The sequence below is a fragment of the Galeopterus variegatus genome, unplaced genomic scaffold (assembly GCF_000696425.1).
Source record: "Galeopterus variegatus unplaced genomic scaffold, G_variegatus-3.0.2 Scaffold575, whole genome shotgun sequence".
NCBI classification, from domain to species: Eukaryota; Metazoa; Chordata; class Mammalia; order Dermoptera; family Cynocephalidae; genus Galeopterus; species Galeopterus variegatus.
Genome location: NW_007726686.1, coordinates 443,412 through 453,769, shown reverse-complemented (window position 1 = coordinate 453,769; position 10,358 = coordinate 443,412).

Genomic DNA, 10,358 nt, shown 5'->3' with positions numbered 1-10,358 from the left:
GGGGTGGGCAATTCAAGCCTGGGCAAGAGAGTTTGAATAAGAGTGAATAGCCCTTTACATTGGTGTGGGAAAACTTCCCCATCCCACCTGGGCTCCACACAGCTATTAGTCTAGAAGTAACAATACCACTTTTCAGAGGTCTCCTATATGTACACTTGGAGAAGACACTAAGGAAGTTAAAGTTAGCCTGTTAAATAATTTCCTTGAAATACTGCTATAACTAGAACCCTCTTGACTTCATTCACAGCCCTTCTTATAATCCATTTTATTTCTTGTTTACTATTTAGCACAACCCCTAGCACATAAGCTCCAAGAATGGGCTTCATCTTCTTATTCCCAGGGCTTAGCACATAACTTGGCACATAGTGCTAGTTTTAAAATGAAACATATTCCAAGATTCGCCTCATTTACGGAGGGATCAGTTGTTATAATCAGATTCCTGAAACTGGTGATTATTTCCTTCCTTTCATATTTCACAGGGAGCTACACTTCTTAAAGCTGGAAATTTCCTTGACTGCTTTTATTTAAATTGAATTAAAATAATTATCTTAGATGGAAAAAAAATTCAAATACATTTTCAGAATGTAACCACTATCTCTTTCTCTACCATCTCCAAAACAAAACACTTTGCAAGTTTGGGGTGGGTTAAATAATCAGAAATCTAGCCCCAAATTAAGAAACACATTTTTTGCTCCTTTAAAATTTTATTTTTTAAGTTTATTAGTATCATTATTTTTTTACATTCTAAGATGTAGTTGTGGAGTGGGGAGAAGGGGGAGAGGAGAAGGGGAAAGGAAATAGGGTGGGAGAAGGAGGAAGCGGGGTGTAGTTGAGGCCTGTGGCACCCCCTCATTCCTGCAGGGAAGACACGGAGGCTTCCAGTGGTGGCTTTGGACTGAACTTTAAGTTTGTATTTCTCGCTTTTGTGTTAGACTTGATGTCTGTACTGAACTTTGTTTTGTCTTAAACTTGGTGTGGGCCCTGCTCAGTCTTGGGAGCTATGCCACACTCTCTGTGGAAACTGTATTTCTTATCTGTTGTATTAAACTTGTTCTCATTGTCTACTATGACTCTCCCCTTGAAATCTTTCCTGTGGTGGAGTCAAGAGCCTGAGAAGAGGACAGGGTGGGTTGAGGCTGACTACCCAGCCCCCCGGACCTTACCTACAACATCTATATGATTATTAAGACTGAATTTTTGGCTTTATTATCAGGCAAGTCTTTACCCTACAGAATATATTCCTTCTCAAATATTTCAGGAATAGTTACACAAATTGATTATAAACTAAAGCTACACATGATCTCTCAAGTTCTCCAAAGGAGAAATTATATAGGCTCTGTACTCTGACTACAGTGAAAGCCCCCCAACTTCTTAAAACTTAAAAAAACAACCTACACATGTTCCCCCCATCCCCAAAGAGTTATTGGGTCAAAGACAAATTCAAATCTGAAATAACAGTTCTCCAATACAATGAAAAGGACAGCAATGCATATCAAAGTTTCTAAAATGTAACCAAAACTGTATTTAAGGGCCGGCCTGTGGCTCACTCAGGTGACTGCGGGGCTGATAACACCAAGGCCACGGGTTCGGATCCTATATAGGGACAGCCGGTTTGCTCACTGGCTGAGCGTGGTGCTGACAACACCAAGCCAAGGGTTGAGATCCCCTTACCGGTCATCTTTATAAAAAAAAAAAAAAAAAAACCAAAAAAACACTGTATTTAAAAGTATATTCATAGTCTTAACTGCTTTCATTCAAATAAAACAAAATAGAAGGATCCTGGCCTGGAGCTCTGAAATTGTTTAACCAGCTGATCAGTGGCAAAGCCGGGATGGAAAGGAGCTCCTGGGCTCCAGAACCCTTGGTCTTAATGTATATTTCACACCATTTCCCCATTTTATTGCTGGCAACTTACCTTTCAACTTCTGTGTTGTGACATTACAGTCAAGAAGTGCTAATATAAATTACATGGAAGGAGAAAGAAACTGTGGGGTTTTGCTTATTTATTTAATGGGGTGGGCATTGAAAATACAGAAGATGGGAAAACCAGAAGATACATGTATCCAATGAGCACCTGCTCTGTACCAGGCACTGTGCAATGTTCCTTACCACTGTCTCATTTAATCCTCAAAAAACTCTGCAGAGGGATATTATTACCTTCTTTTTGTAGACAAAGAAGTTGAGGCTCAAAAGTTGCTAAGGAGGAGCTGAACCAAGGGTCAAAGCAAAAGTCTTTCAGGCCCCCAAGCCTGCACTGTTTCTGCTGCATGATGTGGTCTGTGCCATGAGCAATGGAAGAGAGAAAAAGGGACTAAAAAACCCCAAACCAAACTAAAACAACAAATAAAACAAAAATAAGTGAATTGAGCAATCAACTCAAGAAGTTAGAAAAAGTACAAGGATGCAGCTCTATTCACACAGCCAAGAGTTGGAGTCAACCTAGTGCCATCGAGACAACTGGACAAGGAGAATGTGGTAGATGTGCACAATGGAATGCTACTCAGCCATAAAGAAGAATGAATTTCTGCCACTCGCAGCAGCACGGATGAGCCTGGAGAAAGTGATGTTAGTGAAATAAGCCAGGTGCAAAAAGAGAAACGCTGCATGTCCTCACTCATAAGTGGGAGCTAAAAAAATAAACACATAAAAAAAGAAAGATACAACAATCACAATAATTCATTGAACTTTCTTTTTTTTTTTTTTTTGTCTTTTTTGTGACCGTCCAGCCGCTCTGCGCACCGGCCATCCCTATATAGGATCCGAACCCGCGGTGGGAGCGCTGCTGCACTCTCAGTGCTACACTCTCACCAGTGCGCCACAGGGGTCGGGCCTGAACTTTCAAAAGTAGTGAACAGAAGTGAGGTTACTAGAGGTGGGAAAGGGGGAGAAGGGCTAGTGAGAAATTGGTGAAGGGTCACAGAGAATGATCACATTTTGTAATGATGGATATTACGGATATTGTAATGATGGATATAATCATTACCCTAATTTGATCATCACATATTGTACAGAGGTATTGATATTCAACCCTGTATCCCCCAATTATGCATAATTTATTATGTTTCAATTAAAATAACAAAAACAGAAAAAGTACAAGGAAAACATTTCCAAGGAAAACAGGAAGAAGTAAGGCATACGAATTAAAGCACAACATATTTAACTGGATCCAGAGGAAAATGTTGGTGTGATATGTTAAAAATGGAGTTAGGAAATGGTTATAGAACCCATGTATTACAGATCTCACTTACTCTGGACCTTGGATCCTTCTCTGTAACACCAGAGTTAGTTTAACTAAATTCATCAAAGTTTCTGGAATGAGTTCCTTGCAAGGACAGGCCACTATATCCTGCCCTGAGAGAGGCTCTCAGTAGGACTGAGCAGTGCCTGTACCTGCTGCTGGCCCTGAGAGCAGGGGGAAAAAAGAAGTCACATGTCTCTGCTCAGGAAGATGCCAATGGGAAGCCCCTGGATTGTGCTGTGAACTACAAGACAAGTGAAATACAAGCATACATTTGAAAAATCAGATGTGGTCCTTAGTGAATGAGTCTGGGTAGTGGATAGCCAGCAGACATCATAGGGTGGTCCAGTCCAAACACCCCACCTACATAATTTAAATAGGAACACACTACCCTGGTGGTCAGCTCTGTGAGAAATGAATGCCACCACCAAGCTGAAATCTGCCTGTGTCCACCTTCTCCACTCAACCCTGGACCACACGCATCGGGCCACAAGCATTGTACCTTCCTGCATGGAAGGGCCAACTGCTGAACTTTGGAGCCAAACAAATGTGGGCTCAAAGCCCAGCCATGCCCCTATGTTGTGCAATATGCCCTGGTGATGCTGCTTGTTGTAGCTGATGGGCCAACATACCACACCTCTGTCTGGCTGCACTTGTAGCTGGTATGTTTGCTACACATGATTGTACACATGGGTGCAAGTGTCTGACTACTCTGTTATATGTTCCAGTGTGGTCATGCCTGAGCACTTACACAGCACTTACCTATTATTTCATTACTTCTCTTTAGTTTCTCTTATATATTATAGTTAGGGTATTATATTAATTTTTAAACTTATGATCATTCTGAATGGATAAAGAAATTGTGATACATTTATACAATGGAATACTATTTAGCAATAAAAAGGAATGAACTATCGTTATGCAAGACAACATGGATCGATCTCAAAATAATTATGCTGAGTGAAAGAAGCCGGACAAAAAAGAATACATACTTTATTGTTCCATTTATAGAAACTCTAGAAAATGTAAACTGATTTATAATGACAGAACACAGATCAGTAGTTGGTTGGGAATTTGGGAGTAGGAAGAGGCAGAGAAGGGATAACCCAGGGGCACAAGGAAACTTTTGGGGATAATGGATATATTCACTATCTAGAATGTGATAATGATTTCAAGTGTATACATATTACGTATATCAAAAGTTATCAAATTATACTCTATAAATATGCTCAGTTTATTGTATGCCAATACCCCAGTAAAGCTGCTCTACCATTAAACAACATATATTTTATGAAAAGGGAGTTTGGGCTCTGGCATGGTTGAGAATCCCAGCATCAAGCAGGGGAGAAGCTTCTCCCACTTCCCCACCTTCAGGCAGGTGTGCTGTGCAATTTATCCAGTGGCCACTAGAGGACCGCAGCGACCCATGTACAGGAAGTGAGGGTTGCAGGGCTTCAGCACAGAAAAATTCTCTGCTCTATGCTCCCTTGCCTGGGAGGTGGGCATTAATAACCCCATTACACTCGCTAGTAGAGCTGAGATTTGAGTAATAGTCTCTTTGGATCCTGATTCTACCTGTTGGTCCCTCATCACAAGGAGATGCACAGATGGGGCAGCTGAGGACCAGGGAAGCGTAGTGACTCATCCAGGCTTGCACACATAACCCAGGTCCTGGGCATATCCTTAAAGGAAATGCCTGAAAATTCCTTGGGATTAGCTGCAGTCTTTGATGGCGGTGCCTGACATTCTCACTCAACAGCCTGTGCTTGTAAGTGCTGCTCTGGGCCGGCCGTTTGCTCTGGTCTTATTTCCTGTTGCATCCCCAATGCCTATAATAGACTCTCGATGAATATCTGTTGAGTGAGTAAATGAGTAAAGGTGCCTTTGTTTCTGGATATCAGGAACCAGCTGCTCCTGGACCTGTTCACTGGGGAAGATGCTGTAGGCATTGGCCCTGCTGTGGATGTCCAGAGAGCAGCCAGCTGTCATACCCAAGGCAGGAGCCAAGGGTGTGGGGATGAGTGGGAAGTGGGTAGGGGAGGCAGGCAGCTGGTTTCATTCCAGGAAAGTGACTAAAGCAGTTGCCTGTACTCCACCCTGGCAAGAGGTAAGCCCAGAATCACAAAATCCTGCTGGGTGCACAGGCAGCATGGATGGGGGCAGCAGCAGGTAGCACGATTCAGCCACTGAGCTGGGATGGGGTCAGAATTCCAGTCACAGGACAGAGCAAGCCAAGCCGCTCATCCTCACACTGGGCAGGTGACCAAAGCAAGAACTCAGGCCCAAGGATCAAGTCAGAAGCCCCATGTGTCAGTTAGGGTTAAGGTGGGTTGAGAGGAATGGAAAATTCCACACATTATTGGCTCAAACACTTTAGAAGCTTATTTGTCTCTTGCCTCTGTTAACTCATCCTGAGGGAGTCAGTCCAGAGCCAACAGGGTGCTCAATGGTGCAAAGGAGATGACAGACAGAGGACACAGGCTCCGCTGTCTTGTGGCTCTGCTGTCCTAGAATGTGACTTCCACCCTGTGGTACAACATGGCTGCTGGAACTCAACTTTTTCATGGCATATTCCAGGTAGCAGGAAGGAGCAGGGAAAGGAGGAGATCTCTGTCCCTTTTTAAGGGCAATTCCAGAATTACACAGACTATTTTACTCACTTTCTTTTCTTTTTTCTTTCTTTCTTTTTTTTTTTGGCGGCTGGCCAGCACAGGGTTGCAAACCCTTGATCTTGGTGTTGTCAGCATCATGCTCTAACCACCTGAGCTAATCAGCCATCCTGCTTACATTTATTGGCCAGAACTGAGTCACATGGTCACACCTAGCTGCAAGGGAGGACGAGGAACATGGTCTTCATTTCACACACCCATGGGCTTAGCCAGAAATCATAGCGTCTGCAACTGCAGAACAAGAGAACATACCTCCAGTGAATCAAATTATGAGTCAGGGCAGAGGTCAGCAGGGAACTCACAGCTCAGGCTCAGGCTGCTGCCCTAGGTCCTGGGGCCTAGGTGGGATCAGGTCCTAAGACTCTAGCTGTCGAGACTGGGGAGCTGGAGAGCCCAGCTTCAGGACCTGGCTGTTGGAGGGATACCTGCTACTGCAGCAACAGGGAGCATTTTGCAGATAAGCACGGCATTAGTTCAGGAAGAGGCATTCATGGTAAGGAAGCAGGCTTGAGCAGCTCGTTGTCAAGGATAGGCATAGACTCAGAGGCCAACAGCCGCTTGGCACTGTGAAAAGCATCCTTGAGATGATGAGTCAGGACCCAGACTGCCTTTTCCCAGCGGGCAGTGAAGTGGCTGATGGCAGCTGCCTTTTTTCTTTACTTAAAAAAATTATTTAAAAATTTTTTTTTACCAGAGAATAACATGCATCTAGAAAAGTATGGAGATCATAAATGTACAGCTCAATGATTCTCAGAAAAATGAACACACTCAAGTAGCCAGCACCTAGATCAAGAAATAGGACATTACCAGAATGCTGGAAGGCTCCCCCACACCCCCTTCCAGTTACTGCCCCTCCTATTCCCTCCCTTCCCCCTGCCCCCTACTCCACTCTTCAACCCCCAACTCCCCCGACTGGCATTTTAAAAATCTCTCCAGGTGATTCCAAGGTATAGTACAGTCAATGTTGAGAATCACTGCTTTTATAATAACAGTTCTGAAATTTGACTGTATGTTAGACTGAACGTGGGGAACACCTACCTTTTGAAGTAGAAGATAGAATGGAGATAGCTAAGCAGGCAGTGTTGTACCTGCCACTTACCAGCTGTGTGACCTTGAATGAGTGCCTTCACCTCTCCGACCTCACCTGGGAAATGGGGACACTATCACATACTCTGCAGAGTCAAGGCTGAGAGACAGAGGATGCTAAGCCCAGGCTTATGTAGGGTCTGGATATATGGCAGCTACTATTATCATTTTTATTAAAAGTGAGCAGCCCTCTCCTTTTTTATGCAGATGGTACCCAATCTGGAGATAGTGGATACAGGTCATATTGATGAAAGAGTCATCAGGTTTCGTTGATGAGAGGCCAGGGTCTTTCTAGGGAGCATGGGAAAATGCCAGGGGCAGCAGACATTCCAAGCCAAAGTTGATAGCATCAGGGACCAGCAGCTGTGGATGAACTTGGGCAGCCCAGCTTTGGCAAAGCCAATCCTCCTTCAGCAAGAGCAGCAAGAAGCTGACTGGCTGCAGGCTCTGACTCTGAGAGCTGGTTATGGAGGAAAAAGCAACAGCCTTTATTGTGTACCTACTATATGTCAGGCACTGTGCATTCATGCCTTTAGTTCTGTGAGGCAGGCAGACTCATCCCTTTTAACAGTAGCGGAGCTGAGGCTTACAGGCTGCAGCACCTGCCTTACAGGGCCCTGGGGTCTCCATGACACTGGGACCTGCCTTTCTGCTGGGCTGCAAACTTGGGGACATGCTGTGTTCACAAATGACCTAAGGACACCTTATTTGATTAGATGCTCATCTCTGTATTTTTTTCCCAAAACAAAAAATATATGGCTTTTTAAGCTGTTAACTACTTTATCTTTTTTTTGTACTTATTACAAGATAACTTTTTTTTTTGGTAGAACATATAAAAAATAAACAAAAAGGAAAAGATCAAAATCTCTCATTGTCCCATCCTGCAGAGATGACCACTATCAATGTTTTGGCATACATTGTTCATATATGTGAGTCTGTGCACACGTGTGTGTGCGTGTAGAAATTTACCAAAAAGGAGTCACATAGTACATAGTACTGACTAAGTAAAGCAAATTATCTTTCTATGTCATTGAATATTCTTCTACAACAGTGGCTCTGCATTAGAACTGTCTGGGGGATCTTTAAAAATATTGAGGCCTGGGTTTCATCCCCAGAATCAGATTTAATTGGTCCGGGATAGGGCTGGGCTTCAAGATTTTTTAAAATCCCCCAGGTGGTTGCATTGTGCAACCAAGCTTGGGAGCCACTCTGCTGAAGCATCAGTTTTCACCAGCGGCCTTGCATCCCATCTTCTGCAGGGGTGCCCTGTAATTTGATCAATCCCCTTTTCTTGGACATTTAGGTTGATTCCAATTTTTCATAATTATAAACCTGAAGTTAGCAAACATTTTCTGTAAAGGGCCAAAGACTTTTATAAAATTGAATGTACATTATTTAGAAAGCCATTTAAGGATTGTAGATGATGCTGAAGTTTTTTTGTTTATTCGTTTTTAATCAACCCCAGCACCTGTGACATTCAAATCAAAGCTTTGCAGAACCAACAAAGCACCTCTGTGGAACCCCAGTGTTCCACAGGGAACACAATTTGAAAACTGTTGCAATAGGATACATTCTTGGAAATGGAACTGCTGGAGAAAATAGCCTGAACATTTTAAAGATTTCTTTATATGGCAGCTGGGTCACAAAAGTGAGTATTGCAGGAGGACAAGCCTCAGTGTGCCAGCATTTATCAAGCCTCTGCTTGCGGTGCACTTGTAGTTGTCCTGTTAGCCAAAGCAAGTCACATGGCCAAGCCCAGAGTCAATGTGGGAGGGACAACAAGGGTGTGAATACCTGGTGTCATCCTTCATTGGTGGTCACCGAACAGTCTATCACAGGTGTCACTTGCCCATCCCTGGGCCAATCACTGAATTCAGGCAGAAGAGGTACTAAGATTGGCCCAGCCTCATTCACGAGTCCCCTTATATCTGGAGTGGGGGGATCATGATTGGCAGCTCCCACCATAACTGGTTGGAATGGGGAAGAGCACTTCCTCAAAAGAAAGCAGATGGCATTGAGAGCAGACAAAATAGTAAATACCCACTTCCTTGGGGACAAGATGTTTTCACAATTCTGAATACAATTTAACCAGAGCCAACACGCCTTGTGACTATGGGCCCTGTGGGACCTGCTCAAGGAGGGCAGTCTCCAGGCAGTTGTCTTGACCTCCTGAACACGATTCCATTCCAGCCTTCACGAACCCTGGTGAACGTGACAGGAGTCACTATAACATGTCTTTCCCTTCACTGGGATGGTGTCTGATTGGCCCCCCTGCTGAAAAGGTCCTTTACCTTGCAGGATGTGCATGGAGTCCTTGAATCTGCCAGCAGAGCGTGGAAAGAATTTCCCAGGCTGAGCAGGAGCTGGCATTGCTAGGCTGTTTGGGAGAGAGCAAAGCGTTCATGTCTTGTGTTCTGTGGCCTGCGGCAGCAGTCTCCTTCTGCATGCCCACAACGTGCTATGTCTCTCTCTCCCAGCTCCTTCTCACTGGTTTATCATTACTGAGTTTCTCTGTCTTCCTCTGTCTTCACACTGTGCTGGCAGATTCAAGGACTGAGCTCCTTATGGGCAGGGACTGTCTTTCACCACAATTTCTCAGCACTTGACTGGGCCCAGCACACAGCAGGTGTGTTCAGTGAGTGGGTGAACAAGCTGGTGACTTCTCAACCTCTATCTTCAGCCTCAGGGTCCTTCTTCTAAGTTCCCCATTTGCACTTCCGACTGCCTGCCTGACACTGTCACATGCACGTCCCACGGGCACTTCAGACTCATCATGCTCAGCCCTGAGCCCCTCAGCTCCATCCTAGCCCGGCCACTCCTCTCACTTGTCCACTCCCAGTGAAAGCCAGAAATCTGGGTACTGTCCCTCAGGTCTGAGCAGTGCCCAGCCTCCAGAATCTTCCACCCCTTCCCATCTCCTCTTTCACTGCCTTAGTTCATTTTCAGTACTACCTTTTTAAAAAAACTTGAGGTGAAATTCACATAACATAAAATTAGCCATTTTGGGCCGGCCCGTGGCTCACTCGGTAGAGTGCGGTGCTGATAACACCAAGGCCGCGGGTTCGGATCCTATATAGGGATGGCCGGTTTGCTCACTGGCTGAGCGTGGTGCTGACAACACCAAGCCAAGGGTTGAGATCCCCTTACCTGTCATCTTTATAAAAAAATAAAATAAAAAAAATAAATAAAATTAGCCATTTTAAAGAGACTGAATTAGCGGCAATTAGTATGTTCACAATGTTGAACAACCATCTCTTCTGCCTAGTTCCAAACCGTCTTATCACTCCAGAAGGAAACCTCGTACCCCTTAGCAGTCACCCCTCTCTCCAGCCCCTGGCAACCACCAATCTGTGTTCTGACTCTAT